Below are 11923 nucleotides of genomic sequence, written 5' to 3'. Positions count from 1 at the left end.
CAATGCACTCCCCAACATCCAGCAAAAGCTGTCTCCCTTCAACAGCTGAAACACATCTCTAATTACGACAACAAGGCCAAGGAAACTGCCACCTGAGGATACATGCGCTGTAAAAGTGAGGTCAATTTGGAGGTATCGGTTGTAGCCACGTTGGTCTAAGGACACAGGCAGACAAAATAAATCTGGTAAATTTTATTGGACCAGCTCAAATAGTTGGAAAGATTCTTCTTTGCAAGCTTTCAGGTATAAATACCTTTCATCAGGCTGAGGAAGCATCTGCAGTTGGTGTGTGTGCTGTACCTGGAAGGAATGAATAGGTCAATTTGGCGGCCTTTTTTCCTATATTTGGCATGAACATCAAACCCTGATCATTCAGAAAGGGGAGTCTAGTTCAGATATATCTGGGCATAGGTCACACCTTATATCAAAGGGGAAAGATGTTGCATTTAATCTGCGACTGTACTGTAAAACTCCAATCTTAACTGTCACTGTGCTGTATACTCTGGCCACGACGACGTTTGTAGTGACAGCGTGGAAAGAGCTTAGGTCTTCCCTCCTCCCAAGTCCAACCTGCTATTGCTTGAGCTAAAGCAGAACCTCTGCGAGCGATGGAGGGTTTAGGACAACGGTTCTCAACCTTTTTCAGACTCGAGGCACCTCTTTATAGCTCTACAGAATTTAGTGGCACCCCATTTCACAAACTATTTTCACTTGTTTTTTGACGACAGAAAAATAATAGAGCCCCTTTTCTGTAGCAAAGAACTCAGAAAGGCCACAAAAAGTCGGAATGCTTTTCACCCGGTGGAGTCCTATTTGAAATCTCTGGGTTTATCTTGTGAATCACATGTCGGCATTTGCACATCTAACAGTGCTGATATTGCGCAGCACCCCGCAGCACGTTGAAAAGGCTCTCACTGAACACCGGGGTGCCACAGGAACCTGGCTGGGAATGACTTTAGGACAAGGAGTCGAGTGGCACTGACTGCGTTCCATAAAGAACAATGGTGTGCACATGTATCAGTCAAGGGAAGGGTTTTTGAACCCGAAACCTTGCTTAATAACTATTCTCCAACCATTTGGGTTGGTCTAATAAAAGATATCAAATTCACCCAAGGAACCTTGTCTGCCCGTGTATCAGTCACGCATTCAAAATAGCTGCATGCATGTCGTGCATGAGATCTGCAAGGGGATGAGGGTCTGGGGGAGGTTGCATGGGAGAGGAGAGAAATATGAAGGATGCCTGAAAGCAGCGTTCACCACCATCCCCCAAACTCCGTCTTTAGGGTCCCTCTGAAATGCTATTAAAATAGAAAGGGGGGAAAAAAAGCACCCTCCTCTTTTCCATGACAAGAACCTAATCTGACAGAGTTCAGCACATTGAATATAATTGGCAGCCTTTGCTCAGGAGAGGCCCACAAACAAACTTGCTCACAAACCAAATTATATCTCATCCCAGGCCTCCAGGTTACGGTGGCTGAGGTTGTCGTGGGGGTAGGTAAATGGGTGGGGGGGTAACCGGGACTTCAGCATCCTGGATTGGACCGGAGCGATGGGCCTGGCTCTGGGCGCCTTCAGGAACATCAGCATTCACCTGAGTAATGAGACAAAAAATGGGGAAAAACACACATGAAAAGGGAAAGAAAAAAACTCTTAGGAAATAAGATCAAAGTCCTGTGTTCAGCAATGTTGTCCCGCAGCTAAACAGAAACCTAGATAGCCTTAATTGTGGCAGCCGTATGCCGCTCTCAGCACAGACTGAGGAAACAATGCTCAGGCCGTGCGAAAGCAAAGCAGGAGGAGAGGCGGACTTTTGCATGAGGGGTCTTGGCCATCGTGTTGCTTTGAGACCCACAATGGGGTGAGTTACAGGGAGGGGAGAAATTTAACCAGCAGATGGGCACCTCTCCAGTTGTCTAGTGCTCTGAATGTAGCTAGCTAATGGGCACCTTTCTTATTGGCATCAAGTGGCATGTAGGCAAGGTGGGTGCTAGCATCATGATGTACATCTGCTAAGTGGGTCCTCGCTGTGCTACCAGCCCCCTTCCCATAGACAAGATCACTTGCTGTGGACCTTCCATCCTCTCCGAATTCCAGCACAGGGGGTGCAGTCGCACCCATGGCGTAACTCTCTCCATGCTAACATCCACATGAAATGGAAATAGGCACCAAGTTAAAATGACTGGGTAGAATGAAGAATAGGCCAGGATGAGCCTGGAGTCTCATTCATATCAGGCAGAAGCAAGCACTGAGGCTGGATTTCTCTTTGTTGGTTTTTGTGGCTTCATGGACACCAGTTCTCAGCAGGCCCAGATTGCTCCGAGATGGCATAAAGACAAACACAAATTCATCACTGTTCTGGACCTGTGCAGCCATTGGCTTCCATGCCAAGTGGGTACAAAGTGTGAAAGGGAACCAGCTGCTGCCCAAACCCCAAATGGAAACATCGCTCTCAATGCTCACTTGCACCAGTGCAATTTTGCTTGAATGCCAGGCGGAAATTTTTGTGCACTTAAAAGACATCTTTTGGTTTGTGTGTGGGGTGTTAACTGATGCGGGGAACCCGTTGTGCAGCCCTGGCTGCAAGCCCTTTAATTCTGTACGATAAAAATGAGCCCCCCACTCTGCCAGCATCCAGAATAAACAGGTTTTATTACCTCCTGTCGCAGAACGTGTGCTCCAGGGCCCAGGCTGGAATACAAAACACCCAGCTAAGAGTTTAAAGTGGAGAGTCTGTTCTGATTGGACTTTGTTCCTCCTCAGCTCAGCTGCAGTGACCTTGTGACCTGTATCTGCAGTTCTCCGGGATGGGAAGGCATTCGCTGGCTTGGGTGCCTCTGGGCAAGGTAATTCTGTGTGGGCTGATTATCACTCGAAAGGAGCACAGAGGTCTGCATGGCAAGCAGGTGTTTACCTGCCCTGAGTACTTGAAATGCTAGTTATCTTCTGCCTCACGTCAGCCTCATTCCCTCATCTGTAATGTTGAATAAGTACTTGGGAGTTGGGTTTGTCAGGAGAGGAGGCACAGAATTTTTTCATTAATTGGGTGAGCGCTCAGCTCAGTCTGAGTTGGCTCAGACATCTCAATATGCCCAGGTGCCTCCCTGTGGGTGTACATAGATTGTGTGCACACGGTGTGTACCCAATATACATGGGTACGCTGCCTGATATACATGACCTAGATCTAGACTGTATGGATGGAGGTATGTTGTCAGGATACAGGCAGGACCCATCTAAGCAGAGATGTACATAGGGAAATGAAACTAGAAGGGGCCTCCTAGGCCATTGTGTCCAGCCCTTTGGCTTCCATTAACTAAAGGAACCATCAAAATCACCATGTCAGACCCTTATCTGTAACTATGAGGACCAATTGCCAAAACACCAAGAACACTCTATAACAGGGGATCCCCTGGGAGTATGCAAGACATCTCTGGGGGGTACGCGAGAGAAATTAGGTATGTATTGTGTATTATGGCAGATTTAATTTTCATTATGAGAATAATGGGAATTTAAGGTGTTAAAATATAAAACGTATGCTGGTAGGGATATGCAGACAGCTGGTAAATCTGGAAGAGGAGATGCAATAAGAAAAAGTTTGGGAACCTCTGCTCTACATGCCATAGGTAAAAAAAAGCAGAGGAGATTAGGTTACTATCAATGCAGTGCTACTGCAATGACAGGGAAGTAGCCAGCCAATGTTACAATCAGGAGATCATAGGGAAAGGCCAATGTTACAATCAGGAGATCATATGGAAAGAACCATGTATCACTGTATAGATGTGTCTGTGTAATCCCATATAATATATAGGATATGGTCTGGGCATTCACATCGGGCATGCTCACAATTCCAGAACTTCACAGAGGTTGTCCAATTGCCCATGACAAATGCTTTTCATCTCAAAATGTCCTTTTTTCTTTTAAAAGGCACATTTTCATATACATATATGCCCTTGACATTTGTTCACTTTTTGAATTAAAAGCTGAAAAAGCCTCCCCCAAATCATTTAAACATTTGTTGTTTCTCCTCTTTCTATTCCCACTCATTTTGTCATGGGCAAATAAGCAAAATGGAAAAAGGAAGAGGAAAGGAAACAAAGAAACTGAAACAAGGGGTTTGGGGTTTTTTTATTGAAATATATTATTTTCCTCAAAAATGTAGGCAAAAGAACATCTAAAAAGAATAAATTTCTCTCAAAACCTTATTGGCAGTTTTGGCCATCTCTAAAATTTAGCATGAACGTTTCTATGTTAGTAACTTGATACTTACCTTTACATATACATATACACATGTATACATATGTAAAAATGTGTGTGCACGTGTGTATTCTTTTATCTATGTTAATTAATCTAACACAGAATGTGTAACATTACAAGATGCATACGTATGTGTGTAATATGTACATGTATGGATACATATATATGTATGTATGCATGTAAGATATATATGTATAATATACATATATCTTTATGGATTCTGAAATCTTTTTAAGTCATTTGCAGATTTGATTCCTTGAGCTTTATATATATGGCATTAGTTTTCTCAGAGATGGCCATGAACATGTTTTCTCTAGGCTGATGATTTTCTGATGTCTGATCGGTTCTATATGGATTCAGCAACCTTATGGAAAGTCTTTGTTTACCTGTCCAACAAAACTGACCCTGGGGTCCAAATTTACACTGATATCTCAATGCCTTAATACAACAGCCAATTCAAGTCTTTATATCTAACTTCAACAATTTATGATTAACTTCTGGAATAGGGCCAGGCTTTAAGTGAGAACAGGCCCATGTCTAAAAGATTCATTCTCAGTTCCTTGCCCAAACTATGATACACAGCATTGCAGCGAGTTACTGCACTGCACACCAGAGGTGGCTGCAATTTGGTAGCTGAATAAACTGATCACTGTAAACACGGTTTCTCATTTGCCTTGGGGTCTTCAATGCTCCATAAGAACGGGAAGTACTACTCTTACCTTTCAGTGCCTGGATGTCTCACTGCCCCCAACACCAAGGCATTTCTGAGGATGGTTCTGTCTGCTTTTGCTCTCTTCCCTGAGTTGCATTGTGTAGCCTCAGCTGGAATTATGAGCAGGAAAAAGGGAAGGAGACGGCTGGCTTGGAACCTTTTGCATTAAATATAGTTTTATTAAATAGCTTCCTCTAGACATCTGAAAGAGAAAATCCAGATAAAAATCATAGCCAAGTACTTGGATATGGTACTGATTAGAGAATAAGATATCCATGAGAAATGGTTATAAAGAAGATGGAAAAGGATCTGCTAAGAGCCACTGGGAGAGGACCCCACCCCCTTGTTAAGTAGCAAGGGCACTTGAGACCAGAAACTCTCTCATCATCTCACATTTAATTGTCTTCAGGAGGAATTAAAAAAAAACCCAGCACCAGCTTTTGGGCCTTAGATGTGTCTGTGCGAGGAAGTTGCATGGCTGTGTTTATGTGTATACGTTGGATCGCTGATGTTGCTCGCAAATGAGTCTGCTTGTCAGGATACAAGTATGTGCATTTGTGCATGTGTGTTTGTGCAAGAAAAGATAGGGTTGTGCCTGTGGGAATATGCAGGTCTCTTTGTATGTGAATGAAGTATGAGTTCCATGGGTGCCCGTAGAAGTGGGAGGCAGCTGTGCATGCCACATTACTTCCTATACAGAGCACACGCAGCATTGTGATCTGTCCAGTGAAGGCAGAGACCAGGTCACAGCATGTGATTGTGTTACACTCTAGAGCAATAGCTTATGCAGGAGACCCTTAACACACCAGGGTGTAATGTAAGATATTTTGCTAGCTTCAGTGATTCTGGAGTGAAAGTTTCTATCTAATGGTGGTTCTCAACGTTTTTAGATTCAAGGTACTCCTTGATGGATTCCAGGCACCCCTCAATAAACCGACGGCACTCTTGGCAAATGTCAGCTCTTAGTTGTCACACTTTTTTGACTACAGAAAAATAATAGAGCAGTTTTTTTTCCATTGCAAAGAACTCAGCAAGACCTCAACAAGTCAGAATGGTTTTAACCCTATGACTTCCTGTTTGCAATCTCTAGGTATATCTTATGAATCATGTTTGCACATCTAACAGTGCTAACATTGTGCAGCACCCTGAAGCACCCCTGAAGGGATCTCAAGGCACCCCAGGGTGCTACAGTTGAGAATCATCGTTGCTTTAACACCTGCACTTAGCTGGCAGCAGCGATGTCTGTATGTACCCAGCGACTGATGTATTCCACTGTGTGGATCTGGCTGCAAGAACATGTGTGTATTGTTATATCTACACACATCACTGCACATGCAAATTACAACTGGATTTTTTGGCTATGTGAAGAACCGACAGCCTGTACTGGCCTTTGGAAAACCTGGTGTACTTATGAAAATACTCAGCATACAGCAGAGCTGTCCTGGCAGGCTATTTATTGCCATTTTTCCTGTCTCGGAGCGGAATCTGTGGGCACTGTGATAAATGAGGCAACAGGTTTGCTTGGCCTTGCTGGCAGTTTCTTCAGGTGACTTGCGATCTTCCTCTAAAATGCAGCTGTGCAACTGCTTCCAGACACATGCCTCAATGAAAATGCCTCTGGAGTCCTCCCTCAGCCCCAAACCAAATTGAGGTCCTTGGCCTGGAGTCTGGAAGTCACCCCTGGCTGGGGGCTGCTGTTATTGAGTTGAATCTCATTCCAGAATAATGCTGCACATGCTCCAGCCTGAGCACCAGGCAAAGCTTCTTCCTCAGTCCTTGCCCATCCTCAAAACTGAACTGTTCCCACCTCAGGGCCCAGATGCCAGCTCCCGCTTCCTTTCCATTCAGAGCAGAGTCCAATGAACCCACCTGCCCCAATGATTCAGGAGTGATTCCCCACAGCCCCCGGAGGGCTCTAACAGCAGCTAACTAAAGAAACCTGCTCCCTTTCTCCCCCAGCTGTTACAGCCCCTGATCAACCTTTCCATGCATAAGCAGCTCACTCGGCTGCTGCTAGTACAGACTACCTTTCCTCCTTCACCAGCAGTAGAAGTACAACCCACCGGTCAGTGGGCGCATTTACACGTTCATTAATGCACCTTAGATACTGCACATTTGGTTCAGTACTTCCTTAATAAAGTACTAACTAAATGCCCAGTACCTAAAGTTACTGCGCAGTAGCACCGGCAAATGGTTATTTAGTGATGCTTACTGTGCATCAGCTTAATAACAGTGAGCAGTAAGCTATTAGCACGGTTTTTGCTGTGCTAATAGCACAAACACAGTAGCAAAACGCTACTGTGCAGTGTTTTTAGGGTAATGTGCAGTAAGCATCTTGTGTAGACGTGCTCAGTGTGTATGTGTCCTTAGACACACAGAGGCTATGAGTCTTATTTAGCCTGTGGTTCCTTAGCGCTGGCTGCTGTGATGCATACTGGCCACCCTGGAGGGCTAATTCTGCTCCTGTTACAGTAGTTATCATAAGAGTTGGGCTGCTGGATCTTGATATCAAGGTGTGGATGCTCGTGTGTAGATTGACCAGACCCAAGAAGGTTTGGGCTTGGTCCATCTTCTCTGTCCTTAAGAAGATGTCCCTGACAGAGAAGGAGTGAGGATAATCAGCCAAGAGATCAGAGTGCCAGACAGGAAAAATCAGAAATGCTAACACCTCTCCATTACCCCATGATCTACTACCCCATCATTGGAAAAACATCATAACACGTTTGGTTGGACCAGAACACCCTACCTGCTGCCACAGAGCAGAATAATGATGCTGGCCCTTTAAAAGCGAGGCTGGGAGTCCTTTTTTTTTTCTTGTTAAAAGATGTCTGCGAGGGGAGCTGCCAATCTGAAAAATGATCCTTTCTTTTTTCCATTTTCTTCGTTCTTTCCTTCTAGCTTGTGCTCATCTGTTCAGGTGAACCGCAGGCACATTCATTAAATCTTTGTCTTTGACACCTCAGCTGCTTTGGAGCCCTGGGCTTCTCGTTCTCTTTCCTTTCTGGGTTTTTTTTTCCCGTTCCCCCATCTCTAAGCTCGCCTGATCAGCACACTAAAAGGCTGCAAGAGAAAGCAGCAGAATAGTTAACTAAGCATAACTTTAACTCCAACTTGCTGAGTGGCCAGTTTTATATGTATTGATATAAACACAGAGAAGTGGAGGGAGGGGAGGAAAATTGGCTTGTCAGGAATGTGGGTTTCATTTCCCAAGCCCAGTTGCAAATCTCACACACACACACACACACACACACACACACACACAATGGGGACATCCCAGTCATCTCTATTCTGGCACTAGCAGGGTATACCTCACTGCCAGTTGCCATTGCCATGACCCCACTTTGGGGTGGCAAAAAGTGCATTCAGTGCTCACAGGAGTGAGGGTCTTGTCACTGGAAATGGCCCAGAACAAATGCACTGTCCCAAGCACCTTGGTATTTGGGAGACCTTCAAAATGGGGTTCTGCGGCTGAATTTTGTAATGGGATGGAACCAAACCACCCCTATATTTGGGGCGTTTATAAACTGAACGAAGACCTAAATTGTGCGGCTTCTGCCCATCTAAACTGATATAATTGACATGGACTAGATATATTGAGGTCAATCTTTAGGCAAGCTCCTTTCTTCCTCCCTCCTAGCTGAGAGGCACGCTGTTTTCCTGGAGTTCCTCCCCAGCGTGAGGCAGCCAGACATTTTCCATGACCGTGCAGCAAGTTCCTGTGTTGTGGGCCATGTGGTTACATGTCCTTTAATTCAGACCACAGTGTAAAAATCAATTCAGCTCCAGACTTCAAAGCAACAAGAATCAACTGGAGCTGAGAGAAGGGCTCACTTTGGTGTCTGGGGTCCCTTAGTTGAAATCAAGCTGATAAAATCTTGACCTTTGAGCGCTGATCTCTGGATCACTCTTTGTTCTCCCAAGCCACACATCTGCATCCATACACACTTATATACTCAGATGCTTCCCAAAGAAACACTTGCACAAAGCCTCCAGTACTCAGACACCCTATACATGCCATAGCCCATAGACATCCTTACCTAGACATACTCACAGCGTTCCCAAACACAAACCCTGATGCACCCTCAGGTGTATGCCCATCCCCACACACAGCCTCTCCTTTCAAGCACTATAGTTTGGCTCTGGGGAAGTTAACAGGACAATGGCAGAGGCCGAAGTCTAGGGTGAAGGAGGGAGAGTGACAAAAAACTCTCGAGTCTGAAGGCACCCATTGCTCAGCTCAGGAGCATCAAACACCCCATTGGGATCTATAACAGTAGCAGGTGGTCAGCCATTCTGACTATCAGGCCTCAGATGTTACCAGATGGGCACTCAAAATGTAACACATGCTTTTGAACATTTTGGCCTGCATGTCAAAGCATCGGGTATATTTGGTGCGAGCCAGCACAGCCTGGCTGTACAGTCATCCATCGGCTGGTCAGGCTCACTAGGTTCTGGGAAGTTGTGCAGTTCCTCTGAATTGGTTGGGGTGGATAATGTAATGTCATTATTCAGTTTGTAGCTGCATAAAATACAGACACAGGGGGAACAAGGGCATCTGGCAGAGGCATGGGCTCACTAACTCTCTCAAACCAAACCTGCTATGCAGCCAGAAGCACCGTGAACCCTGAAAAGTTTTATGGGTGTGTGTGTGCGCCTGCATGTCTTTATGTGCTTTATGACTATAAAGAAGTGTGTATGATGCATGTATGGACAGCATGTATGGGGAGGATGGGTTGGGGTCCTGGTGCATATGCTAAAGAGCGATATGTGTTGTGCATGTGTTAGATGGTGTGCATTTGATGAACCTGATGGGGTGGCATACTTGGGTGTTACAAGAGCATATTCACATGATAAGCATAAGGGCTGGATGGTAGATGAGTGTGAGGAGTGTGGTACAAATGTGTATGTGTGTGGAAGAGAGAGATGCGCCTATGTGATGTGTGTACACATACCATCCAACATGTACATCATATTAATAGGGTCCTCTTAGGCATTATTTAATTATTTCCTGTTAGATCCCTGCCGGGAGAAAAATGCAGACATACCAAAGGCTTTAGCAAAAGAAGAGAAACAAGATATTATCTGGGGTGCGATCTTTCCCAGAGCTCCCAGCTTGCAGAGGTGTAAGATTATTTTAAGAACTTTGGAAAGACATCTATAAACTGACTTCCTTAGATTTTAGGACTAGAATATGCAAGGGTAAAGGGTGTAGTTATACGTGTGCAAAGTGCCACCCACCTGCAAAACTAGCTTGAGGATGGCTATTAGGAACACCAGTCCCACTGCCTCTCATTGGGACTTCTGTTCACAAAGGGCCAGACCCTATTCCTCCTATTAGGTGCCTAAGGGCAGGTCTACCCTACCTTGTTTAACTCCTGAAAAGCATCAACTTTTGTAACACGTCATCATGTTATGCTTAAGAGTAAGTCACAAAGAAGCAGCGAGGAGGAGGAGGACCTATCCACTTTTGCATTCATTATTTTTCTGTGATTTGAGCAGGGTAGAAAAGAAGCACACATTGGTGCAAAGGCCCTTTGCATTCCTAATAGGTGGAAAAGAACATGGTCCAGCATGCTTTTGACCATATCACCCTAATGGTCTGATCTGGAGCTCTGGAAATACTTTGTAACAGACAATTTATACATATCAGTTTTGCCTCTCTGCAAATTTCCTGCTACTTTTTCATATTTCCTTTTTACAGGTAATGTAATGGCCTGAATTAAAACAGAAGCTGATTTGACAGGGCACATAGGTCATAGGGTGTCATTTCTGATCTCTGATTGGATGAGCACAGCTCTTAGAATTCAAATTCTGATGAAAACGCTCAGAATTTTGCATATGAAATTTAATTCCACAATGTTTGCTTAATATTTAGTCTTGCATCAAACTCTTTGGCTGGAACACTCATAGAATGCAAATCCAAGAGTCCAAAATGCGGGGGGAGTACAGTATCTCTTACTTTTGTTTAAAGTGACTGTGTCTACACAAGATGATTACTGTGCAGTAGCTCGTTACTACTGCGCAGTAGCGTCACTGGGCACAACTCATGACACGATGCTACTGCGCAGTAGTAATGAGCTATTGTGCAGTAAGTCTCACTAGGCAACTGTGCCAGGACGCTACCTTTAGTACTTGATTATGTAAATACTAAATGACTGCGCAGTAACAACTGCGCAATGGGTGTCTCGTGTAGACGCACTCAGTAAGAAGCAAATGAATATTTGGGGATCTGGGGGAGAAATGTCTCAGCTTAGGGCTGAAATAGAGGATGTAGGTCCAAGTTAGAAATCCAGCAATAAATAAAGCTATGAAGTGGCAGAGCTGGGGGAGTGAGGGGAATATCTTGGGACTGGAATAGCCATGGTGGGGGAAGGTCTATGGGATAAAACTGAGCTGTACAACACAGTCTCACAGTTAAAATTGTTCAGTATTTACCTGCACCTGGGTTGTTTCTGCAGCCTTTATTATAAAATAGCCACAAAAAATGATCCCCCAAACCAAAGACCGGGTGCCAATCCCATCATATCAAATTGCAGAAGGCGGTTTCATTCCTGGATGTTGGCACTGGCAATTTTTGCCTCTTCTGCCCTGCACATACAGGGACACTGAGAGCCCGCTAGAGTCTCAGAAGACGGAGCTGCCTTCCCCTGCCACCCTGAGAGCTGGTGCTAGAACGGAGGAAGCTTCCTGGGCATGCACCAGGCGAAAGGGCTGCAACAGCAGATAGCATGCGAAGTGAAAGACAGGCTGGCAGCACCATGTTGGCCCAAAGCTGGCGGGGGGTGGTGCCTCTGCAGAGGCTGCATTTAGCCAGCTCCCCCGATCCTGTGCTCGGCAGGCAGCCCAGGGTCCTGGTGAAATGGGCTTAGTTCGGAGGTTCAATCCCATTATTCGTGCTTCCCTGCAGGAGATCTTTTCCCCTCTGTAATGCCTCTGCTGGCACACCCGGCACAGGCCTAC

General features: G+C 45.1%; 1 long non-coding RNA gene across 1 annotated transcript; it reads right to left on the bottom strand.

The window, feature by feature from the left end:
- Positions 1-265: 265 nt before the first annotated feature.
- LOC102372984 lies at positions 266-2702 on the bottom strand. Its single transcript, XR_324241.2, has 3 exons — positions 2655-2702; positions 1437-1591; positions 266-300 (listed from the first exon to the last, which is right to left on the bottom strand). It is a non-coding gene; the product is annotated as an uncharacterized LOC102372984 (long non-coding RNA).
- Between the last annotated feature and the right edge of the window lie 9221 nt (positions 2703-11923).

This window comes from Alligator sinensis, unplaced genomic scaffold (assembly GCF_000455745.1).
Source record: "Alligator sinensis unplaced genomic scaffold, ASM45574v1 scaffold547_1, whole genome shotgun sequence".
NCBI lineage: Eukaryota > Metazoa > Chordata > Crocodylia > Alligatoridae > Alligator > Alligator sinensis.
The sequence above is the reverse complement of the archived record's forward strand: the minus strand, read 5'-3'. Positions and strand labels throughout refer to the sequence as shown.